This window comes from Accipiter gentilis, chromosome 2, assembly GCF_929443795.1.
Source record: "Accipiter gentilis chromosome 2, bAccGen1.1, whole genome shotgun sequence".
NCBI classification, from domain to species: Eukaryota; Metazoa; Chordata; class Aves; order Accipitriformes; family Accipitridae; genus Astur; species Astur gentilis.
In genome coordinates this window covers 29,946,793-29,970,190 of record NC_064881.1, presented here as the reverse complement: position 1 = coordinate 29,970,190, position 23,398 = coordinate 29,946,793, and the positions used below count along the sequence as shown (strand labels likewise).

The 23,398-nt window shown below is 41.5% G+C and overlaps 1 protein-coding gene across 1 annotated transcript in view; it reads right to left on the bottom strand.

Annotated features, from left to right (window-relative positions):
* Positions 1-23,063, bottom strand: part of CPQ (carboxypeptidase Q) — a 166,822-nt gene extending 143,759 nt beyond the window's left edge. The window contains exon 1 of the mRNA XM_049820501.1: positions 23,013-23,063. The gene's annotated coding sequence lies outside the window, so the exon portion shown is untranslated. The remainder of the gene's footprint in view (positions 1-23,012) is intronic.
* Positions 23,064-23,398: the final 335 nt, after the last annotated feature.

Sequence of the window (23,398 nt, the reverse complement as noted above, 5' to 3'; positions counted from 1 at the left end):
ACCTGCATGGCAGAAGTATTACTAAAAGCTTTTGCTGTTAAGATTTCCATGTTACCCTTCTTCCCTGTTTGTATTTATTCAGTATTTCTGGAGAGTTATACTCTTCACTTTATAATCACTGACCTGAGGAATCATGACAATATACTTATCTTGTATTTTTGGTTCATGATGTTATATGCATAAAGAGAGCCGATACAAAGGTAGGGGGGAGGGAATAAGTATGTGTGTGTGTATACACACGTGTATTTGTATACATTATATCCACACATGATATTCACATGCAAAATACAAAAAAAATCCTCCTTTATTTTCAGACAATTGCACACTACAGGACCTTTAATCGAGCATTAATTCTCAGTCATTTTATGGAGTAGGCAAATTTCACAATAACCAAATAGCTTTTTAAAGCATAATGCCAGAAGGGATCAGAGTATCTACCTCATCTGACTGCCACAGAACACTGATTGCAGCATATTCCTGAATTAACTCCCACCACCAGATGCCACACAGCAAACCAGCAGTTGAGCCAGTTCCTGAGAGAGTAAAGGTGAGGTTACACCAGTTTTGTACCTCTGGGAGCACATGCCACAGTTGTATTTGAAGCTTCTGCAAGCTCCATTCTGAATGAACTAAGCTAAGAAACCACCTTTCCACTTATATTTGTTACAATGAACCACAAATAGATGAACTCATTTTGTCAAGATGTTAATTCTGGACCATTTTCCAGCATTTGCTAAAAATAAATAAATAAAAATAAACCTCTGGAACTCATCTTGTCCAGCCCCCCTGCTCAAGCAGGGCCATCTAGAGCTGGCTGCCCATCCAAGGAGGGAGACTCCACAACCTCTCTGGGCAACATGTGCCAGTGCTCCATCACCACCACTGTAAAAAACGTTTCCTGAAAACGTTTCCTGATGTTCAGACAGAACCTCCTGTGTTTCAGTTTGTGCCCATTGCCTCTGATCCTGCCATTGGGCATCACTGTAAAGAGCCTGGTTCCATCCTCTTTGCACCCTCCCATCCGGTATTTATTCCCACTGATGAGATCCCTCTGAGCCTTCTCTTCTCTGAGCTCAACAGTCCTAGGTCCCTCAGCCACTCCTCATATGGAAGATGCTCCAATCCCTTAACCATCTCTAACCAGCTCTCTCTTATACTGGGGAGCCCAAAACTGGACACAACACTCCATGTGTGGCCTCACCACAGCTGAGCACAGAGGAAGGATCACCTCCCTCAAACTGCTTGCAACATCCCTCCTAATGCAGTCCACCAGGCTGTAGGCCTTTGCTACAAAAGTACACTGCCAGCTCGTTCAACATTGTACCCACTGGGACCTCCAGATCCTTTTCTGCAAAGCTGCTTTCCAGCTGGGCAGCCCCCAGAGTGTCTTGATGCATGGGGTTGCTCCTCATCAGGTGCAGGACTTTTCACCTCCCCTTGTTGAACTTCATGAGGCTCCTGTCAGCTCATTTTTCCAGCCTGTTGACATCCCTCTGAATGTCAGCAAAACCATCTGCTATACCAGCCACTCCTCCTAACTTTGTATTTTCTGCAAACTTGCTGGGGGTGCCCTCTGTCCAAGCATCCAGATCATTAAAGAAGACATTGAAGAGTACTGGACTAAATATTGGCTTCTGGGGGACACCTCTAGTTACTGGCCGCCAACCAGATTTTGTGCTAATAATCACAACCCTCTCAGCTCGGTTGTTGAGCCCGTTTTCAATCCACTTCACTGTCTGCTCATCCAGCCCATACTTCATCACCTTCTCCAAGATCTTATGGGAGACAGTGTCAAAAGCCTTACTAATGACAAGGTAGAAAATATCCATTGTTCTCCCCTCATTTACTAAGCCAGGCATTTCATCATAGAAGGTTATCAGGTTGGTCAAGCATGACCACCCCCTTGGTAAACCCATGCTGACTACTCCCAGTCACCGTCTTGTCCTTCATGTGCCTGGAAATTATTTCCAGGATGAGTTGTTCTGTATCTTCATGATTGAGGTGAGGCTGCCTAGCCTGTAGTTCTCTGGGTCCTCCTTCCCGTGCTTTTTGAAGATAGGTGTGATGTTTTCTCTCTTCTGGTCCTCAGGTACCTCTGCTTATTACCGTGATCTTCCAAAGACTATCGAGAATGGTTTTGCAATGACATCAGCCAGCTCCCCCAGCACTCACGGGTGCATTCCACCAAGGCCCATGGACCTATGGATGACTAGTTTTCTTAAGTATTCCCTGACCTGACCCTCTTCACCAAGGGTAACACTTCCTTGTTCCAAACTTTCCCCCTGGTCTCCAGGACCTGGGATTTCTGAACACTGGTCATACTAATAAAAACTGAGGTGAAGAAGGTATTCAGTTCCACAACTTTTTCTATGTCTTGTGTCATCATCAGCTCCCCTGCCCCATTCAGCAGCAGGCCCAACTTTCCCCAAGTCTCTCATTTGCTGCTTATGTCCTTATGGAAGGTCGTTTTGTTGCCCTTCACATTCCTCGTCAGATTCAGCTCCAGGTGGGCTTTGGCTTTCCTAAACCCATCCCTGCCTGCTCACACAGCATCTCTGTATTCCTCCGCGGTCACCTGTCCCTGCTTCCACCTTCTGTACACTTCCTTTATATGTCTGCATTCTGCCAGGAGCTCCTCGCTCATCCATGCAGGCCTCCTGGCATCTTTGCTTGTCCACCTGCTTGTTGAGATGGACTGTTCTTGAGCTTGGAGTAGGTGATGGTTGAATATTGGCAGGCTTTCTTGGGATCCTCTTCCCTCTTTCAGGGCCTTATCCCACAGGACTTTTATCAAGCAGATCTTTGAAGAGGTCAAAGTCTTCTTTCCTGAAGTCCAGCGCTGTGGTCTTGCTTTTTGCCCTGCTCTTAGGATCCTGAACTCCATTCTGTCATGGTCACTGCAGCCAAGGCTGCTTTTGATCTTCATACCACAACCAGCCCTCCCTTGCTTGTATGAGGTCCTTTCCTTGCTCGCTTCTGACACAACACCTGTGTCAGGAACCTCCTGGATTGCTTATAACCTGCTGTGCTGACCCTCCAGAAGATAATGGGATGGTTAAAGACCACCACGAGCATCTGGGCCTGTGAATGAGAAGCTACTTTCAGTTGTCAAGGCCTCATCTACTTGTTTTTGCTGATCAGGTAGCCTACAGCAGACAGCTACTACAATGTCACCCATATTGGTCTGCTCTTTAATCCTTATGCATAAGCTCTCAATTGGCTCATCATCCATCCCCAGGCAGAACTCCAAGCACTCCAGCTGTCCTCTCACATAAAGGGCAACTCCACCTCCTTTTCTTCCCAGCCTGTCCTTCCTAAAGAGCATACACCCATCCATTGCAGCATTCCAGTCATGTGAGCTATCCCTCTGCATTTCCATGGTCCCAACAAGATCACAGCCCTGCAACTGCACACAGATCTCTAACTCCTCGTATTTATTCATGATATTGCGTATATTAGTGTACAGGCACTTAGAAGCATGGGTTCATCAATGGAAACAGAAGAGACAACCCACAATATTTTTGTAAGAGCTGTCTGATCAGCTACCAAGAAGGGAGGATGACCCACCAGGCATGCATTCATAAGATGCCATCTGAAACACCGGCTGTGCAATGCAGAATTAAGACACAGAAAGAGTGAAAGGATTAAACCACATTTCTAGGATCCATTAACCACCAAAAGACAAAAAAAATCAACCCCCCAAAAAACCACACACACAAACTTTTTGGAGTCACCAAACCTAGCTCATATGATAACCAGCACAAATTGCCAGCCTTGTGTAGGTCTTTATGGGTCTTTTCATAAACAGCAAGTTAAACAATAGCTTTAGCAATATAAGAATATTAAGCTATTCTCTTTAACTCTTCAAATGTCCCCTAAACTTGAGATCAAGGCAGTAATAAACTCTTCACAGTGAAGTGTCATTTTCCCAAAAGAACAACAAAAATAATCTGATTTCATCTATGAATGATAAATCTATCACACAGATTTCCTCCCTCTCTGCAAGACAGACAGGGCAAAGGTCTTACACAACCAGGAGCAGAAGACTCGGGTTATCTCAGGACACCGACAGAGAAATGCAAAATGTCTTTTATAGTCTCAGTTACTGTTTATTTGTGGTTATACTACACAGAGGGTATTGGTGTATTTTTATTGCTACACTCTGTACTTTCGCCATGTTCCTTCCCTTTGGACCAGTTAATTACATGCTTGTAGACATCCTCTGCTAGAGACATCAGTAATTTTCTCAGGATGACCATACACATTCCCTGATTTTTGCCAAGCTCATCATCCACAAAGAAGCAAGCAAGATAATCTGATTTCTGCCATAAGACAAATTCTTGCTGAGTGGAGGAAGACAACAACTTTGTAGAGTTAGTTTCAAAAACTTAAAGTTTAGGGGTTTGTTTGTTTAAGGGTTTGTAAAATCTACCAGACAAAGCTGATACATTTAGCTGTTAAACAGAAAACGCAGGGGGATTGTTTAATCAGCATTGGCCATAGCCCCCAGCTACCAACTCCGTGCATTTTTTTCAACGGAGAAATGAAACCACAGTTATCACGTTTCCCTTAACTAAGAAATGCTGCCTTTGCTCTTCCTGGCCACATTCAAAACCAGCAGCATCCTCACTCCAAAGGCTGCCCCAGAGGAGCTGCATTTAAAAGCCACACTTTTTCCAGGAATTTCCCACTGAACACTGAGAACAGGGATGTTTCCACAGCTTTTGTGGATGTACATGTACATGTACATGCCATGTACAATGTTTCACTACCTGTCACTGCATTGTAAAATGAGTATAACTGAATTCAAACCCTGAGCAAGGACACAAGAATGGGAATGTAATTTATTGTGCTTTCCTTGAATAGTCCAGCATAATCTGTCCAAAAGCTAGCAGTGTTCAGAAATAATTCTGTGCTAGGTAAAATAACGTAATACTCACTTGGACTGCAATACAGGAATCACTCCACTGCTAATTCAGGGAAAGAACAGCACATCTGTTGTCCCAGTCTCTGCAACATTAAGTTTATCACCCCAGTGCATCACCTGGGAAAAGAGACTACTGATTTTTGCACATCTCACTACTTAGACTTAGCAAATGAATATCACAGTGCCAGCTGAATTAAAAAAGACAGTCACAATTGTTCAATGCATTTATTTATTCACTGAATTTCTTCAGTAGAAGTTTAGAGCAAAACGAGATGAGAAGAAAACACACTTTCAGGAAGTACAGTCTTTTCTCCGAGTCCTATTAATGCATCTCATTCCACAGCTCTCTAATACAAAATAACCATTTTCTAAACTAGGGATAAGAATCTGGGATTGCCCTTGCCCTTCCAGGAAGCAAGGATGCTCATTAGAGGGTTACAATCCCTCTACTTTATTTCTCTGACCCTGTAAATCTTCCATGCATGGAAAGGACACAGAATGGTCCTGTGCCAGCCTTACCTGCAGCCTCATGTTTAGGGTATTATCCTAAAAAGTAAAGCTCTCAATACTATATAAAACCGACAACCCCTACCTTTCACTTCTTGAAAGGGACTTCTTAATCACTGACATAACAAGCAAAAAAGTGGGAGTCACCATTGCTCCTCTTCCCATTTGGAGTAGAACTGAAAGCCATTCACATATTAGACACTCCATGTTTATGTCAAATGAATTTGGTCTCTTCAGAAACTTCAGCAGGGCTCAGGGCTTAATCATCTCCAGCTTAAAGGGTTATGCAGGCTCTCAACTTCCCAGGATGAAAGACTACACTTAAGGACCATGGAAACTCTGTGGTCCAAAATGAGTACAAAGCTAAAAGGCAGTAATGTAGAACAGTTCCAGTTCTTTTAGCTTCAGGTGAAGTGGATAGGGGGCATCCAGCCATGGCAGTACCTGGATCCATATACAGAAGGAAGGATTTGGTCTGAACATAGTCCACAGAAGAAAGAGATTTCTTCTTGCAAAATCCTAGCAGAACATTTCAAAGGGAAAATCTGGAGCAAGGAAGACACACCCCCAGTGGAGGAAGACCAGGTTAGCCAGCACTTAAACAAACTATACACATGTAAATCCATGGGGCCTGATGGGTTGCACCCACAAATGCTGAGAGAGCTGGCTGATGTCATTGTGAGACCACTCTCAATTATCTTTGAAAGGTCATGTCAGTCCTATCTTCAAGAATTGCAAGAAGTAAGAGTGGGGAACTACAGGCCAGTCAGCCTCACCTCAATCCCTGGCAAGGTAACAGAAGAAAATCCTCCTGAAAATTATTTCCAAACATATGAAGGACAAGACAGTGACTCAGAATAGTTAGCATGGATTTACCAAGGGGAAATCATGCTTGATCAACCTGATAGCCTTCTAGGACAAATTACTGGCTTGGTAGTTGAGAAGAGAGCAGTGGATGTTGTTTGCCTTGACATTAGCAAGACATTTGACACTGTCTCCCATAAGGTCTTAGGGAAGCTGATGAAGTATGGGCTGGATGAGCAGACAGTGAGGTGGACTGAAAACCAGCTGACCAACCAAGCTCAGAGAAGTTTTCATTATTCACACAGCATCTAGCTGGTGGCCAGTTAACTAGTGGTATCTCCTAGAAGTCAAGACCTGGTCCGGTATTCTTAAACTTCTCCATTAATGATCTGGATGCTTGAACACAGTGCAGCCTCAACAGACTTGCAGATGATAGGAAGTTAGGGGGAGTGGCTAATGTACATGATGGTTGTCCTGCCACTCAGAGTGAACGGAGAAATAGGCAGGCAGGAACCTTATGAAGTTCAACAACAAGAAATGAAAAAGTCCTGTATTTGGGGAGGACTAACCCCCATGCACCAAGACAGGCTGGGGCCATCCATCTGGAAAGCAGCTTGGCAGAGAAAGGCTGTGGAGTCCTGGTGGACAAGCTAAGCATGAGTCAGCAATGCAACCTCATGGCAAAGACCAACAGCCTAGTGGGCTGCACATTAGGAGGAGTGTGGCCAGCAGCGGGAAAGAGGTGATCTTTCCCCTCTACTCAGCCCTGGTGAGGCCACACCTAGAGTATTTGTCCATTTCTGGGCTCCCCAGTACAAGAGAGACATGAACATACTGGAGAGACTCCAACAAAGGGCCATGAAGATGATTAAGGGACTGGAGTATCTATCCTATGAGGGGAGGCTGAGAGAGCTGGGACTGTTCAAAGCCAGCAGAAGACCCAGGAGGGGTTTCATCAATGGGTATAAATACCTGATGGGAGGGAATGAAGACGACAGAGCCAGGCTCTTTTCAGTGGTGCCCACCAACAGAACTAAAGGCAATGGGCACAAACTGAAACATGAAATTCCATCTGAACACAAGATTGCACTTTTTTACTATGAGGGTGGTCAAACACTGTAACAGCTTGCCCAGAGAGATTGTGAAGTGTTCATATGGGGAGATATTCCAAACCTGACTGGGCATGGACCTGGGCAACCTGCTGCAGCTAACCCTGCTTAAACAGAAGGTTTGGACTAGATGAGCTCAAAAGATGCCCTTCAACCTAAATCTGTGATTCAGAATATGAAAGGAAGCCATAAACACAAGCTGAAAGGATTTAAAAAAATCACGGGAGAAAGGTGCTAGGTATGCAGAAGAAAAAGAGAAATTAAAGGCAAGAAATAAGTCTTTTTCAGCTCCAATGAGTTTGAAAGAGAATGAAAAGTACAGCACAATGCTACGTTGGTAGTGCAGACAGTCCCATAAGAAGATATGTTTAAGAGTAGCTAAGTAGCTACTTTAAGGATGCTTCCACCTATTGTCTGGTCCATTTGTCTGTTGCTAACTACTGTCTTTGACACTAAAGGGCAAGATCATTGGGATCTTCATCTTTTATGGTGCCCTTATATAAAAGAGCTTCAGCACACCCAATCTGTAATGAGGCTAACTGGTGTTACCACCATTAAAATTATTACAATACAAATCACTTAAATGTAACAGATGGAAAAGAATGAAAGAGGATTAAAAAAACTCTCAGATGAGAACACTCTACAGTAAACAGATAACTGAAAGAGAAGCAGAGGGAACAGAAATAGGATAAACAAAGCCAGAGCAATGCTGCTTCTCCAGTGTGGCAAAGTTTTCCCAAGATCCCAGTTGAAAATACAGACAAAAGGATACAGAGAGTTCACAAGAGTCATAGTTATGGGAAATGAGGAAAGAAAACAATAAATTGAGGATATTAACCACTTAATTGCTAGAGATCTGCTAAATCTGCAGAGTATCTATCAGCTTTCTAACCATGTACCATTTGATTTTCCTCCAAGGAATGTAGGAAACCTTGAAATCACACAGTGGTTTTGATAACATGAGAATGGACTGAAATGCCCCAGGGTAACAAACTCACATACTGCCGAGTGATGTCTGATACATTTAAGAGCATCTGAAAGAAAGTTTGTTGTGACAGCTGTGGAGTAGGATGGCTGGAAGGCTAGGTGGACTTGCAAAATGAGAAGGAAATTTCTGCCTAAAAATAAGTCATAGAGTTCTTCCACCACTTAGAAAGATAAGAGGGGAGAAGCTTTATGATCATGAAGAGTGAAGTAAAAAAGCAGACATTCCTCAAAGACTGCTTTTCCAGAATTGTCAAGATTCCTCATCTTGGAGAACGTTTAATCAGCTGGAAAATCTTGGCTTTGGGAACACTCACAGTCAAAGTTACATTTATATTACAAAGTCCTTAAAATGAGCCTTTTTACATCCAAAGCTAAAGAAAGGAAAGGTACAACACAATACGGATACAAGACATTGAATACGCTACGAAATCTTAAGTAGTTTTACCTTTATCCACTTCAGAAGAACTACCTTGATTTGCTACAACTCAAGATATGTCCTGAAATCCTTGAAAAGATAAGTGCGACCTAGTAGTGTATGACCATATATGCCCAGGTAGTGATATTGACTTATGTGGGCAGAATAGGAAGTGAAATGTTTAAAGAAGGCTAAGGATTAAAACAGAGAAACTGCAGATGTGCCAAGAGACACTGCAGTCATAGCTCCCCATTCAGCAAAAGAAAAATTTCATACCCCATTTATACTGTGTATGGTGGAAGTACTACAGCTTAACATAGGAAGGAAGCAGTAAAGGGAACGATACTTAACTCTTTCTTCACCTGCAAGCCTCAGAATAGTAACAGGCTACCTTGATGTAATCTTATTCACTAGCTGCTGCTAAAACGGATGGCAGTAATCCTGAAGAATCACACCGTAATCCATGTGCAGAGTACTGTATCAGCAAAGCTACAGAAATGATCAGTCTGCTACCTCCCTAAGAAGCACTGACAAACAAGACAAAAATTCAGTTAAAAAAAAAAAAAAAAAGACAATATAACCACCAAACAATGCTTAGGCCACATAGCAGCTGATATTATTCTTAATGAGCATTCAAAATGCAAACAGTTCTCAAAAGGGAGCACATTATTTTTTCAGAGGCAAAAGACAGGAATTCAGTGGGATTTTTAGATTAGAACAACTGAATAGAACAGAAATACTTAATGAAAGGAAGGCAGTTAGGAAACAATGACACCGAAATACACAATGTTTTTCATATTACAATGAATACCAAAGTACACAGCTAATGCCAGCTGATGGCATTTGAAAGACAACTGGGGAGGAGGGTGGGAAAGATGATTTTTTACAATTAAATCAAAACATAACAAAATAGAGCTGCAATTATATTACCTGGTATTTTGATGCTTAACTTTGGTGACAATTCCTTAAAGTCCGCAACTATTGCTCTAGTGTAAAAAACAAGACAGGTTGCCTTCAGACATAGAAAGACTGGCTTATGAAAAAAGTATTCACCGACACCCATTCTGAGACAAAACATTAGTGGCCTCTTACTAATTTAGGAAACCTTTCTTTATTGTAAAGGCCCTTGGGATAGACACATATCTTGTATCTTTTCACAAAATTCATATAGAATTGAGACACAGAACTGTGTATTTTTCTTTCAGCCTTTCCTACAGGAGAAAAGCATTCCCTTTTTATTGAGGCAATATAACCACAGAAATCTTCTCTTACAAACTCTTCTGTATTTTCTTATCCGAGGACATGAATTAGGCTATGGAAAAGAATGAAGTATCCACCATGAATGAACCACCAGCTAAGGGGAAGCAAAGACAAGAATTGCCAGCAAGGCCCCATACTTAAACATCTGTCAAAATGCTAAACTAAGTTTCTTTTTTACAACACATTCAACAAGACATCTTATATCCTGTATTTAGTTAAATTATTCCCGCAGCTCTGATGCTAAATATTTTCTTTCCAAGTTTTTATTGAAAGACTAGCAGACTGCATCCAGCCAAAGGATGAAACCTATCTTCATACCACGAGAAAGCCTAAAACAGAAGGTATGAGCTATGAGCAAATGATCAATCCATATCTCTAGAAAGCAAATCTGCTAAAGTTGATGGGCAGACATTGTAATAGGAGCAAACCAAGTTCCATTAACGACAGTCAGTGCAGGGCTGTTACTGTCACAAGCTGGTCTGCCACCCCTATGAAAGCCAAAAGGAATCAAATTGCTATCTGGCATTCACAGGCACTTCTGGTGCTCCTCCAAGCAGCATTCCAGCAGAAGGCTGTTCAGTCCTACAGAACACCTACGTTTTATGTTGCTCCAGATTTTGGCCAGAAAATACAAATACTTTGACTATCTCCTTCCAGCGATTAAATCTCAGTTTTAAAGGTGACTATACACTACTAAAGGTCAGGATATTTGCCAAAATGAACCACCAAAATAAGCAACCTTAGTTACTAATTATGTAATGGAGTGCAACAGGCCAAGTTTTCTGATGAAGCGACCTGTCTGGCCTTAACACAAATTACGCCGGATACATTACATACATTATATACCACTCTAGAATTATAAACTCTTAAGTTAAATTCTTAGCGATTCCATAAATGACAAGAATAATATTCCTCTATGACCACACACCTACAAAGCATATTTGCTTTGTATATGGAACAAAATTTTTCATTTTAAGTCAACAAGTTCAGAGAAAAGTTAGGCACTTTATTAAACACTTGAAAGAAAAAGAGCAAAAAAAGGCAAGACCAACATTTTCAAAAGTATCCACCATTTTAGCTATTTTACTCCATACACCTACAGTCTCATTTTACGGACTCTAAGTAGCACCACAATCCCAAATTAAGTCAATAATTATTCAGCATTGCCGAATATAAGATATTTAAAAATATTAATAAAATTTCCAGATTAAAATAACTGTAACTTTTCTGAACATCTTTATTTGTTAGTTTTTTCATACAGTCCTTCTCTACAGTCACAAGAAAAGGTATGTTCCTCCCCCCACATTCAAGTGGTTTTGTGAAGCTGAGAAATCTGGTGAACATATTGCTAGATTTGTTAAGAAAACTGATATTTTAGTCTTTTGCCTCCTTACTCTATGATATGCCCACCGTGCCTTCCCTTTCCAAAGCAACAAAAGACAAATTTGTAAATACAACTATATGAAAAAGGCACAGCATGAAGATTTCTCATTACAACTGACAGAAAAATGATCTTTATGATCCATACATTTCTTTACTTATATTAAGGGTGGGAAAGGATATTAATTTCAATGAGATATGTTATGAAGTATGTCATTTACGATTTCATCACGTTCACTAGGGCATAATACTGGTACTCAAATATCATGCTGTATTCCCACATATCAACATCAGAAACAAATTGCTACACTTCAGTGGCAATGTACAATTGGGGCCACCATCCCACCACAGACTGCACTGCAACATACAAAGAAAAGCAAGCTTAAAAAGTTTAAATGTAAAGAAACAAGGCAAAGAACAGACTGTAAACAAGATGAATACACTTTACTTAAAGAGTTTGATAGAAAACTGGTTTTCAGCCAATTTTGACAAATAAATTAGCAAAACCACACCTTTTTCTGATGTTGAGGAAAGCTCCAACAACATTTCTTCACCAAAGCTACTCTCCATTGCAGCACACATTTGATCATGGAGTACTACAGCTACCATGCATAATGTGGTTCTGATTCTGTATTTAACTTCTAATTACTTTTTACTGCCATTTTAGAGACAAAAAATTTTCAAACAATTTTGCTACCAGAGAACAAAAAAAAGTCAGTTATGGCAACCGACATCTATCAGTATTACCTTTTTTTTATTTCAAGTGGCATTCAACAGTCCCAGTCAAGATCAGGGTCCACAGTGCTACCCACTGCACAGATACAAACATGCCTTTAGGGCCTTACACCTACAGACATACAAAATGAACAAGTGGAAGAGGAGGGACCCAGAAGTGACACCTCCAAGTGATTCAGTTGCACATGAAAGACATTTCAATTAGCATGACCACTCAGCCCCTTTCTCCTGATACTACCAAGCCAGTCAAAAGCTCATTGCAGTGAAGCAAATGGTCATATTACAAAAAGTCAACAGGAAAACAAAGTGGAAAAAACAAAACAAAATAAAAACAACAACAAAAAAAACCACCCAAAGAACATACCAAAGAGTAAATGCACCAATTATATAGAGAGAGCAGTGACAAATGCTGACACCAGTGAGTCTGGGTAAGACAATTCCTATTTTTCTGAGCCATGCAATTCTGCTTCCAAAAGTGAATTTTTAAAGATGTGTTTGAGTTGTGTTGGTATTTTTTTAATAGAGCATAGCAAAATAGCCATAAATGTAAACAGTTACTCTATCTGGCATACTAGTAATAAATATCTGAAAATGTCTGTTCTGTATTGTTGTTCACACAGTAACTCAGCTGGCATGTTTCTCTCCAGAATTGTCATGCAGTAACTCAGAAGATCCATAGATCCATCATGCAGGTAACCTGTGAAATAACTTACACTGAGCTGCTATAGGTTAGCAAATCTTAGGTAATTATTGACAGTTTTCTGTGTAGACAAAATTTGAACATCGGCAAATACGGACAGGGAAGACCAGATGTATAAAATTTTCACGTGAAAGTACCTCAATGCAAAATTTAAAGTTCATTTTGAATATTTAGTTCTCAAACATGCATCTTGCTACTGCTAGCTACAGGTCCTTTGGTTTTTTAACATGAAATAGAGGAATACACTGCTCAGAACCAAAGAATAACTGACACCTGAATGAACACTAATTTCTTAATGTCTTTTGATGAGTTACCATTCTAAGCAGATGGCTGAAACAGAAGAAACTTCTCTCTGAAGCAGCCAAAAAGTGACAACATAAACCTGAGCGGATATTCAAAGTGGAATCAAGAGTCTAAAACACCTTTTAGAAGACTGTGTTGACTTCTCAGTACACAGAATTAACACCAGGAAAAGTAGCCGTATTAGCAATTTATACGTTCAAATCCCATCCATGTGCTCAAATTAAAATATTTAATTGAGTGCAGTAGCATTGGACTAACTCTATTTAGTAAGATGCTTACACAGTGAATTATCTATAAAGCTAAACATAGAATATGCCTACAGTATAGTTTTCAGGTTCAGGAGTATTAGCCATTGGCCTTGATCAGCATTTTTCAAGAGATCTGAAGCCAACAGTTTCCAGAAAGCTTCCAGTTGTTTGGGTTTCTTTTTTTAAGTTTTTCATTAGGGGAAGTCTTTAGAAAAATATCAAAATAGAATAGAATAGATTTTAGATGTTGTTGTTAATAGAGATAACTGTCCAAGCAAAAATAAATGCCTTATTCTTGCACAGCTGTACCTGCAGAGATACCACAGAACAAACATGCACAAATACCAACAGCAGCTTCAGAATAAATAAAAGAAGTACTACTGCCAAAACATATTCAGGAGCTACACTGGAGATAGCTTTCCAAAATGGCAAAAAAATATTTGTGAGAAGGAAGGTAGTTTAATGAACTATGAAACTCCCTTTTCTCAACACAATTATTGTTTGAATCTCATGGTATTAGAAAAACAAATAGAGATCTATCATTTAAAGTCCTCACGGGTTCTTTGTTCTAGCTGCCAAACTACCTGTGGTACCATTTGGTTGATCCAGGTGCTTCGTAGGGTCTTGAATGTGACAATACAAAAGCTGATACTGTACTTCAGTGTCATGTTAAGGGAAGATATTGACTTTGGCAAACATAAGTTGACTAGGTATACATATATGTCATTTTCTGGCACACATTTTACTGCATCTGCAACACTATCAAAGACAGAATGTAATCAACCCTCTCTCTGCAAATATTATGTTAAGATATCTCCCTGTCTTTGCGTTGACATGATTCTGACACTGCACCTGACCAATAATGCACAGAGATTAAATTATGCTAAGAAAGTACAGGAGGAAACAAAACAGCCAGAAGTTTCCTCCTAGGTCTTAAATACTTCTGCACAGTTCAGACTGTATAAGGCAAAGCTGGCATGCAGGTGTCAGCTCCCAAACTCCAGAGAAGTTTTTAAACTGGCCATCTTTGAGAAAACCAGCTCACCACCACTGCCAAGAATGCACCAGGCCCAGGTGAGTGACTGCACCTGAGCTCGGGAAGCACACAGCCAAGCACAGCCCAGACAGCCCACAGCTCCATTTCGAGACCCCAGCTGCTCATGCTATCCTTCTGCTATTGCAGGTGACAGCCAGAAGCTCCTTCTGGGTCTGCTGGAGGAGTTACGCCTGGAACACAATAAAAAGTGAATCTATTTAGACACTCTTTAAATTGCTATTTAGATACAGTGTTACCAAACTGGGCAGGGACCCCAGGTATCGGGACACCTCTGGCTTTTATCCCACCTGCTAAGCAGCCCTCTGCAAGCACAGCTTTAGGAACGCTGCTTTTAAGCGTTTCTAGTCACAAGACCAATCATTAAGGAGACAAAAGCTTGCAGGAACAACCCAGTTAGAGCACTTTATTTTGATTTAGCTATAAAGGGTGATTTTTCAAACCCTCATATTTGCCTTGTCATAATTGCATAAAATTCATAGGGCTTTATCCACAGCATGAGTAGAGAGACTATTTAACATTTGTGGCTCTGGTGTTACTAGTATGAGGAAAAAATGGAGCCTCTGCCTCCTTCAGAGAATCCAGATGTTGCAAATGTCAGTCTTTTCATGAATTAAATGCAATTCCAAATTAAAATGAAACTGGTATTAGAGGATTGCTTATACTTGGTTTCGATGTTATCATATATATCAGCTTGCTAGCAGGGGCACTTGATGAGGTAGAGTTCACATAAAGTTGCAACGCTCCTTCACTCAGAAGCAGCCAAAAAGTCATCTCTGACTTGTCAATGAAGTGCTGATCCTTTCAGGATGATGGTCTCGCCACATGTGCCCACACTTCCATGATTTCCATATTAGGGTCACTCCTTAGAAAGCTCTTCTTTGAAACCATTTCGAAGCCAGGCTGGGGTATAAACAGTGCTTTGGGCAATGAATTACGTATCAAACCTGCTCCCCAATGATGATGACTTCCCAGTTATCCATTGAAACAAATCTGAAGGCAACACTATTATTCCATGTTTACCAACAAGCCCTACTTGTTGAGTATAAAGTACTTAGATCTAAACACCTGAAGAGCAGGCAAGATCAGCAAGAAGCCTGCATTTTTTAAGTTTACTATCCCATTTAATTCCTAGATTAAGGCTTTTTCTACAGCAAAGTTACCTTTTGCTTTCAGAAGAGCAGCTGAGCTTGCACAGATCACCACCCACAGTTGCAGTGATGCTTGCAGCTAACAGCCCAGCTGTTACTTCACCACAGCTGAAAATGTTTTCCAGGAAAAAAGCTAGTATTAGCTGACTTTCATCCTTCCTGTACCACTCATCTGTAGGGACAGGAGATGTTAGACAGCATGTTTCATTTTAATAATTTTGGGAGGTTGCATTAGACAGATGCCTAGTCTAATTAATATTTATCCAGTATGCATCTGGTTTTTTATATACAGTTCACGTACTGATAAGTTCCCAATAGTTATTTTTATGTAACATTCTTCAAAGGAACTTTCCTATGCTCCCATTCCTGTCTGCAAGCTGTTCAGCCAGGCTGCATGTTCTGGATTTTCAGAAAACAGTCTTCATAAAATCACAGAACAGTTTGGGTTGGAACAGACCTTTAAAGGTCATCTAGTCCAACCCCCCTGCAATAAGCAGGGACATCTTCAACCAGATCAGGTTTCTTAGAGCCCCATCCAACCTGACCTTGAATGTTTCCAGGGATGGGTCCTCTACCACCTCTCCAGGCAACCTGTTCCAGTGTTTCACGACCCTAATCATAAAAAATTTCTTCTTTACATCTAGTCTGAATCTACCCTCTTTTAGTTTAAAGCCATTATCTTGTCCTGTTGCAACACGGCCTGCTGAAAAGTCTCTCCCCATCTTTCTTGTAGGCCCCCTTTAAGTACTGAAAGGCTGCAATAAGCTCTCCCCAGAGCCTTCTCTTCTCCAGGCTGAACAACCTGAACCCTCCTGTGTGAATAAATTTAATTCTAATACTAATGCACTGAGAACAGAAGCAACAGAGAAGTGCCATATCTTCCAGCATTACAACAATAAGGAAAAGCCAAAAGAGATAAAGCAGCATGTGAAAGGATAGAAAAAAATTAGAAAATTTTACTACTACTCCCCCAAAATATAACTGCTCTGACTTTGGTAAACCCTTGAGACCTGTAAATGCATGACAGTGGGACTGACAAGAGTGTGGTGTGTAATGCACTGATAAGATAACTGAGAGGGCTGCACCATAACCACAAGAAAATGGCACTGGTTTAAAAAACAAACAAACAAACAAAAACAAGCATATAAACATCAGATATGCTTTATAGACACATATGTGGTTTTTAACTGCTGGGTTCATCTCCTGAATTAAAGTGAGGGTCAGCAAAACAGGAATTACTTTGTATGGGTTTTTTAAATGCTTCTACTTTAAATAAAACTTGCCATATGACCTGGATCGACGAAACATAGGATATATCACTATTCATAAAGACAGCTCTTCAAATAAAGCTTAAACCATGCATTGGCTTCTTCCAGACCAAATCTTAAACCATAAAGCAATTTTCATAAATTTGTTTCACAGATAACGTCAGATGGGAGAGTATGATGTGCGGAAAAAAACAGTATCATTTCTAGCCATGACAAAATACTAGAGCAAGCATAAAGTCTTGTTCGCTTACAAACACAAAATAACTCATGTTGTTGTGTCAAAAGGATTATTTTTACTCAACACCAATATTCTGGGCCAAAAAATCAGACCTACTTTGAGCAGCGAGAGGACTGCTAAACACCACTTAGCGCTGGGAAATACCTTTTCCTCTAGGGAAAAAGATTTGTGAATGAGTTTTCAGCTCACCTACTGCCAGATGTAAAGACAGAAAGTTAGTCATACTATTCTGACACCCTCTTTTTCCAATGAGACAAAAAATTCATTGTCCCAGTCAAAATTTAGACGTGAAGCTAAAGACAGCGTTGTCACCTGCTATGAGCACAGAAAACTTTTAAGAGATGTTTTGACATTCAGCATAAGCTGTTGTCTCCAAGTTTCTTCCAGTTTGACCACCTTCTCCTCTCTCAACACCACATTTGCCAGAACAGTCCAAAATCGGACAACTACCAAAAATCCCCATATGATCCACTCGTATTGAATATGCTGTGTTTGGCTATGCCATGTATTTTCAATAATCACAACTACAGTGTACACCAGATAGCACTGCAAAGCAAGATGTATCTGCTGACTTGGGCAGCATCACTTGCTGCAAACAAGCACATCTGTCCACATTCAGTTACTCAGAGATATTTGAACTCACTAGCACCCTTTCTGCATGTTTTCTGTTCAGCTATAAGAGGCAAGTCCAAAATGAAGCATGAATCACAGACCTTAGCTGCAGTAGTACTGTATATTAAAATCAGTATAGGTATACTTTACCAGCCTATGGACTGGGCAACAGAAGATTTTGATCAGTTGTGGCTTAAGTCCATCTAGGTCCCAGCTACAGTGGCTCTGCCCTCCAAACTGTCATTCACTTGCACCAGAACCTCATCCATATGGTCAGGCAGCAAGTTGGTTCTGGGAACCAATCCACTGAAAAACATTTATTCTTTGTTTGCAGATATTAATCATGAGCATTAGTACCAGTAGGTTACTGCCAAAAGAAAATGGGGATATACTACTCGAAGGAAGATTGGACTGTGGCAGTCCCTGCAGCCTGAAGAGCAGAGAGCTCTGTTCTTTCCACTACCTCTGCTACCTGGGTGAGAATCACTGACCAAGGGACAGGCGGGTGGCTGGGATGGAAGCCTCTGCAGCAGCTGCAGGTAAATTAGACAAGGGCAGTAACTCAGAGCTTGCACAGAATTTTCCAAGCCTATTCCTGAGACTTTTTTGCTTCTGGAAACCCTCTAGAGATTACTTACTCAACAACTATTTCAAGACAATCAAACTGAAGAAGGAATTAAAATCAAGCTGACCTTGTTTTCCTTCTAGGGTATCTCACAGTGCATCACCGAGGTAGAAATTGTCTGCTCTGTGTATTTTTTGGCAGCACTGAATACATTACCTGAGATTAGTAATGTACTTTTCTGCCTTATCTAGTTGTCATAAGAGAAAATATTAATAGTCCACTGCAGTATATGAACAATCTTAAAGAAATTAGTAACTTCCAATTCTTTCTGCTTCCAAAGCAATAAAGAATTTCATTAAACTAAAACTCCAAGAAGTGTTTGCACAGTCTGCCATGGAAGAGCGCTCGTGTTTTGTATGGGAGAACATGACCAGAGAGAGCGCTAGAAGGTGAGCCCTGTGATTCAGAACAGTAAAAATCAACAAGATCAGAAATGCTAATCTCAAAACCTGTGGAGAGTAGAAGGGAAACCATTACAGATAAATCAAATTTAAGCTTCTGTCTTCAAAAGTTACAGATAAAAAAGTGGATGCTTTCCCAACAGAGTCTATTGGCTCAGATCTCATTTTAAGGCCGCAAAAAAGCACATTTCTTTCTCAAATGTCTATTGGCACATGCATAATATTACATAAGCCCCTTTTGCAGGGCTACTTGAAACACAAAATTACTTTTGACTCACTCGTCTTATGTAAATTCACAGTCAAGTGCCTCTGAAAAAAACTAACACAAAAATTAAAGGCACAGGATATCAATATACATGTAGCAGATGAAAGCTAGAAAAATTGTGGGAGGGTGGAAGAGTGATCTCATTCCCTTTCATACAGAGACTTCTGGCAGGAAATGTACTATCACTACATTTAAGTAAAAGATCAGACACCATAGCCAGCAACTGGAGGAAAAAGAAAGCAAAAAAAACCCCAACACACATATACTTAAAACCAGAACTGTTTTCTCACATCAGTACTAAAACAGGCTTCACAAGAGTGACAACAATTCTCAGTTGCACAAGATGCTGCATCTGTGGGGTCACAAAACAGGCTTGGTCAAATCCTGAGCTGGTTGAAACCATCACTGTTGTACTGAATGCAGGATGGTCATTCAGGCAAGTTTAAAGTAAATCTTAGTTGTTTATATATCCTATGATGTAAGAAATGTCTATGAGAGGTGACCTGAGATTAACCTCCTCTCACTATAACACAAAAAACATTGATTTAACTTTATCTTAGAGAATTGAGATAAACTTGACTGGAATACTTCTTTTCTAAAACAGCATTAGTCTCTTTTAAAGTCAGGTTTTAAGATCATAGGTTTTTTACCACACCTCTGATTGCAATTGGTAAAGAGAAACATTTTGCCAAAATACATAACTTCTTAGAGATGCATTTTAATCCGTATGTCTGTTCATTAGATACTTCTATCAACTCCCTCTTGGCAGCAACAGCACCAAAGGGATTTTCATGTTTTTCTCTCACCCACTGTGGAGAAAATTCATCAAACAGGTCTATGTTAATTAGATTTAAAAGACTCTGAGAAAATATTACTATTATTATTATTAATACCAGGACAGAAAAAAGAATCCAAATGAGCTGGGTGTCTGAATGCCCTCCATTTAAAAAATAAATAAATAAATAAATAAATACCCCACTACCACCACCATTGGTCCATTCTCTCTTTTTCAAAAACAGAAATCAAGGCTCTTGTAAGATCAAGGCACCCAAATTACCATTTCTTAAAACTACAGGCTAACAATGTTAACATTTTTCTCAAGCTGACATACAATTTTTTCTCCTATTGTAAAATCGAAACAAAAAAGAGCAGAGCATTCTCCACAGATTCTGTCAGAAATACTGACTTAATCAAGTAATTGGCATTTATGAGATCAGAAAATCAGAGCAAAAAATTCACTATTGGCATCACAGTGAAAATATAAGTGACTGGGGGTCAACTGAAGAAAGAACTTACACTTATTTCACCACTTTGAGATTATTGCAGACATTTGGTAACAAAAACGTGAAAGATTACTGCAATGCAGCTTCTGACAGATAATATTTCCTGTCGAGACAGAAGAGAAAGAACTGTAGAGCTTCAAGATTGTAATCGTTTTGTACATTTCTACACACAAAGTACTTTTTTAAGCAAAATATTTCACCCCTGCAGCTGCTATCTCTTAGATGTACTGCCATCCTTCATCTCCATCCACACACAACTGGAAAGGAATGAAGAAATGACAGGACAAAGTTTTCAATCTTAAACAAGAAAGTTTTACACACTATAGCAGGAATAGATAAAAGAATCCCATGTGCATTATGAGTTCGTGCAATTATATCAACAAGGAGAGACTGTGTCAGTTGCTTCCTTTCCTGATTTGGCATTAAAGACATGCAGGCATTTGCAAAACCATGTTATAAAACAAATAAGAATTTATATGAGCTTTTACTGACAGATGTCTCCCAACAGGGGTCAATGCCAGGTTGTTCTTCCCCAGCCCAGATTTGCAATCTGTTCTTATCTGATTTACTATCTCATTGCTCTGCTGTTCAAAAGAATTATATATATTTAAAACACCAAGAAACAAGATTGGTTAAGACAAAGGCTTTGTATGAATCTCTAAAGCTGCAGTGGCTCTGATCCAAGTTTATCCGCACAGACTTTATCTGAAAGATTGAAGTTTGGGTAAAGTAAAACTGATTGCAAGCACAATTGATAGATGCTATTCAAGATAGAGTGGATAAGTCTAAAGAAATGAGTCAAAAATTACAAGGAAACAAGGGACGTAAGCACTCTTAGGGATATGGCAGGCTTTGTAGGGCTTCTTTGGGGAAAGAAGTGTTTGAGGTTTTATTTAAAGTAATAATCTAACAGAGGGAGCACCAGACAAGACTGGAAGGTGATTTTAAGAAGTGATTATAGGTAAGCATGAGAAAGACTTTTATTAACAGCTTTCATCCTCGCAGAAAAATAACCAGAGCAAAATCAAGGCCAACTTTTTTCACCCTAGCTTAAATCTTATGAATTTCTCAAGCTAAAATAGAGAGATACATTCCAGATAGAAGTAGATGTGAGCAATGCTTCCATTCCCACACAGGGAATCTGTTCTACAGTCATACCAAGTCTTGCTTTATAAGAAGAAACACCCACACGCTTCCCCTTCATCAACAGATTACAACACTCTTACAGTCTTTTGGTACAAAAGGGCAAGCAGATGTGGAACTATCTCTAGAAACAGTAAAAATTAATCTAATTTTGAACAGCGTGAAAACCAGACAGGCAAAATTTTGAAAACTAAGGCTTACAAAAAAAAGAAATCAGGATTTCAGGTGTTGCACATGCATGGCCCTCTCTGAGCAGGTGCTTTGGATGCTCATGCAGCACTTAGGAAAGCCAGGTCCCAAAAATTCTGCAGTTTTAAGGAAGAAACAAGTAATCAACAAGGAAACAGAAATCTTGTGCTTGTATTTTGAATTTTCTCTTCAGTAGTTCTGAGCAGACTTGTAACCTGTCAGACATAACCACTAGATTCAAAAGGCTCCTCTGTTATCTAATGCTTCCTCAGTAAAATCTGATTCAGCTTGCAAAACTTACATTTTTTTCATTTTTTTATGTCACTTTTCTCTCCCTCATATATATATTCTAGTACTTCTATAAAATATGTATATGCATATACACATATATAAAAAATGTATATACATATATAAAAATGCCTCTCATACTTTTCCCTTTTGCATGAATTTGAAAAAGGTCGTCTTTGAAGAATAAAGTCCTGTCAAAACAAATCTAACGGGTACTAGTTACTAGGATTTCCTACTCAGAAGCACTAAACCACTTTACATGCTGGGACCTCTTCACTATGAAGTCTGCCATAAAACGTAATTTAAATATCTAATGCACCCATCTGGTATTTATGGGTTTTACCCATTTGCAGCGGCTTAGCTTTCAGTCAGTGACTGCTGTCAACTCTGCCGGTTTCAAGATGACGGCAGAGCACCGTGCCTCGCCTAACGCCGGCCACGCGTCCCCCAAGCACGTGCGCGACGGCCGGCTCCAACTGCGGGCCGATATTTGCTTAATTATTAAACTATTTCTAAATTAATTGTTTAATTGTTAAATAAATAATTAAAAATTAAGAGGAACCGGAGGGTAAGCAGGCATTTCTTGCCACGCAATGGAGCGCCCGTGTTGCTGAAGGGCGACCAAGTGGTGGTTTTCCCCCTCCAGAGAAGGGCGGGAGGACAGGCCCGAGGTGGGCCCGACGCCCCCCGCTGCCAGGCCGGGGGACTCCAGCCCACCGACCCAGGGCAGCGCCCGAGGCTGAAGGCCCCATTCCGGGGGGGGGGGGGGACGGGGACCCCAGCGCAAGCTGGCAGCGCTTTAAGGCAAGGCCTCGGCAAGAGGAGGAGACGGGGCTGAGCCCCGCCGAGGCGCCGGTGATGGCGGCCTGCGTGCCCCTCCTCGACCCCAACCGGGCGGCCGAGCCGGAGCCGGAGCCGGAGCCGCAGCCGCGGTCCGGGTCCCCCGCGAGGAGCGCGGCCCGGGGAGAGCGCTGCAGCCGGGCGAGGGGCGCCGCCAGCCCCGCGCCCGCGGCGGGCACAGCAGCGCGGGCGAGCGCTTCCCGCGAGGGGGCCTCCGGCCCCCTGTGAGGAGGAGGAGGAGGAGGAGGAAGAGGAGGAGGGGAGCAGAGCAAACACGCACCTTCCCCGTGCAGCTCGGGCGGCAGCCGCGGCGCCAGCACCGCCTCCGCCCGCCCGGCCGCCCGGGGACCGGGGGGAGGAGGAGCCGCCGCGAGGGTTGGAAGGGGGCGGGCCGCCGCCCGGGCCCGGATGGGGCCGGTTGCGCCGAGGCCGCCTGCAGCCGCGTGGAAGCCGCCTCGGGGCTGGCGCTGCGTTGCGTTGCGGGCGAGGCCGGGCGTCCCCCCCGCTTGCCGGCGTGTCGGGCCGCGGCGCCTCGTCGGCCGCTCTGAGGTGAGGCGAGGCGAGGCGAGGCGGGCCCGGCCCGGGCCCTCCCGCCCGGTCCCGGCCTCTCGGTAAGGCCTACAAACTCCCACCCCTGCACCACCACCAGCCGCCCTGCCCAGGGAG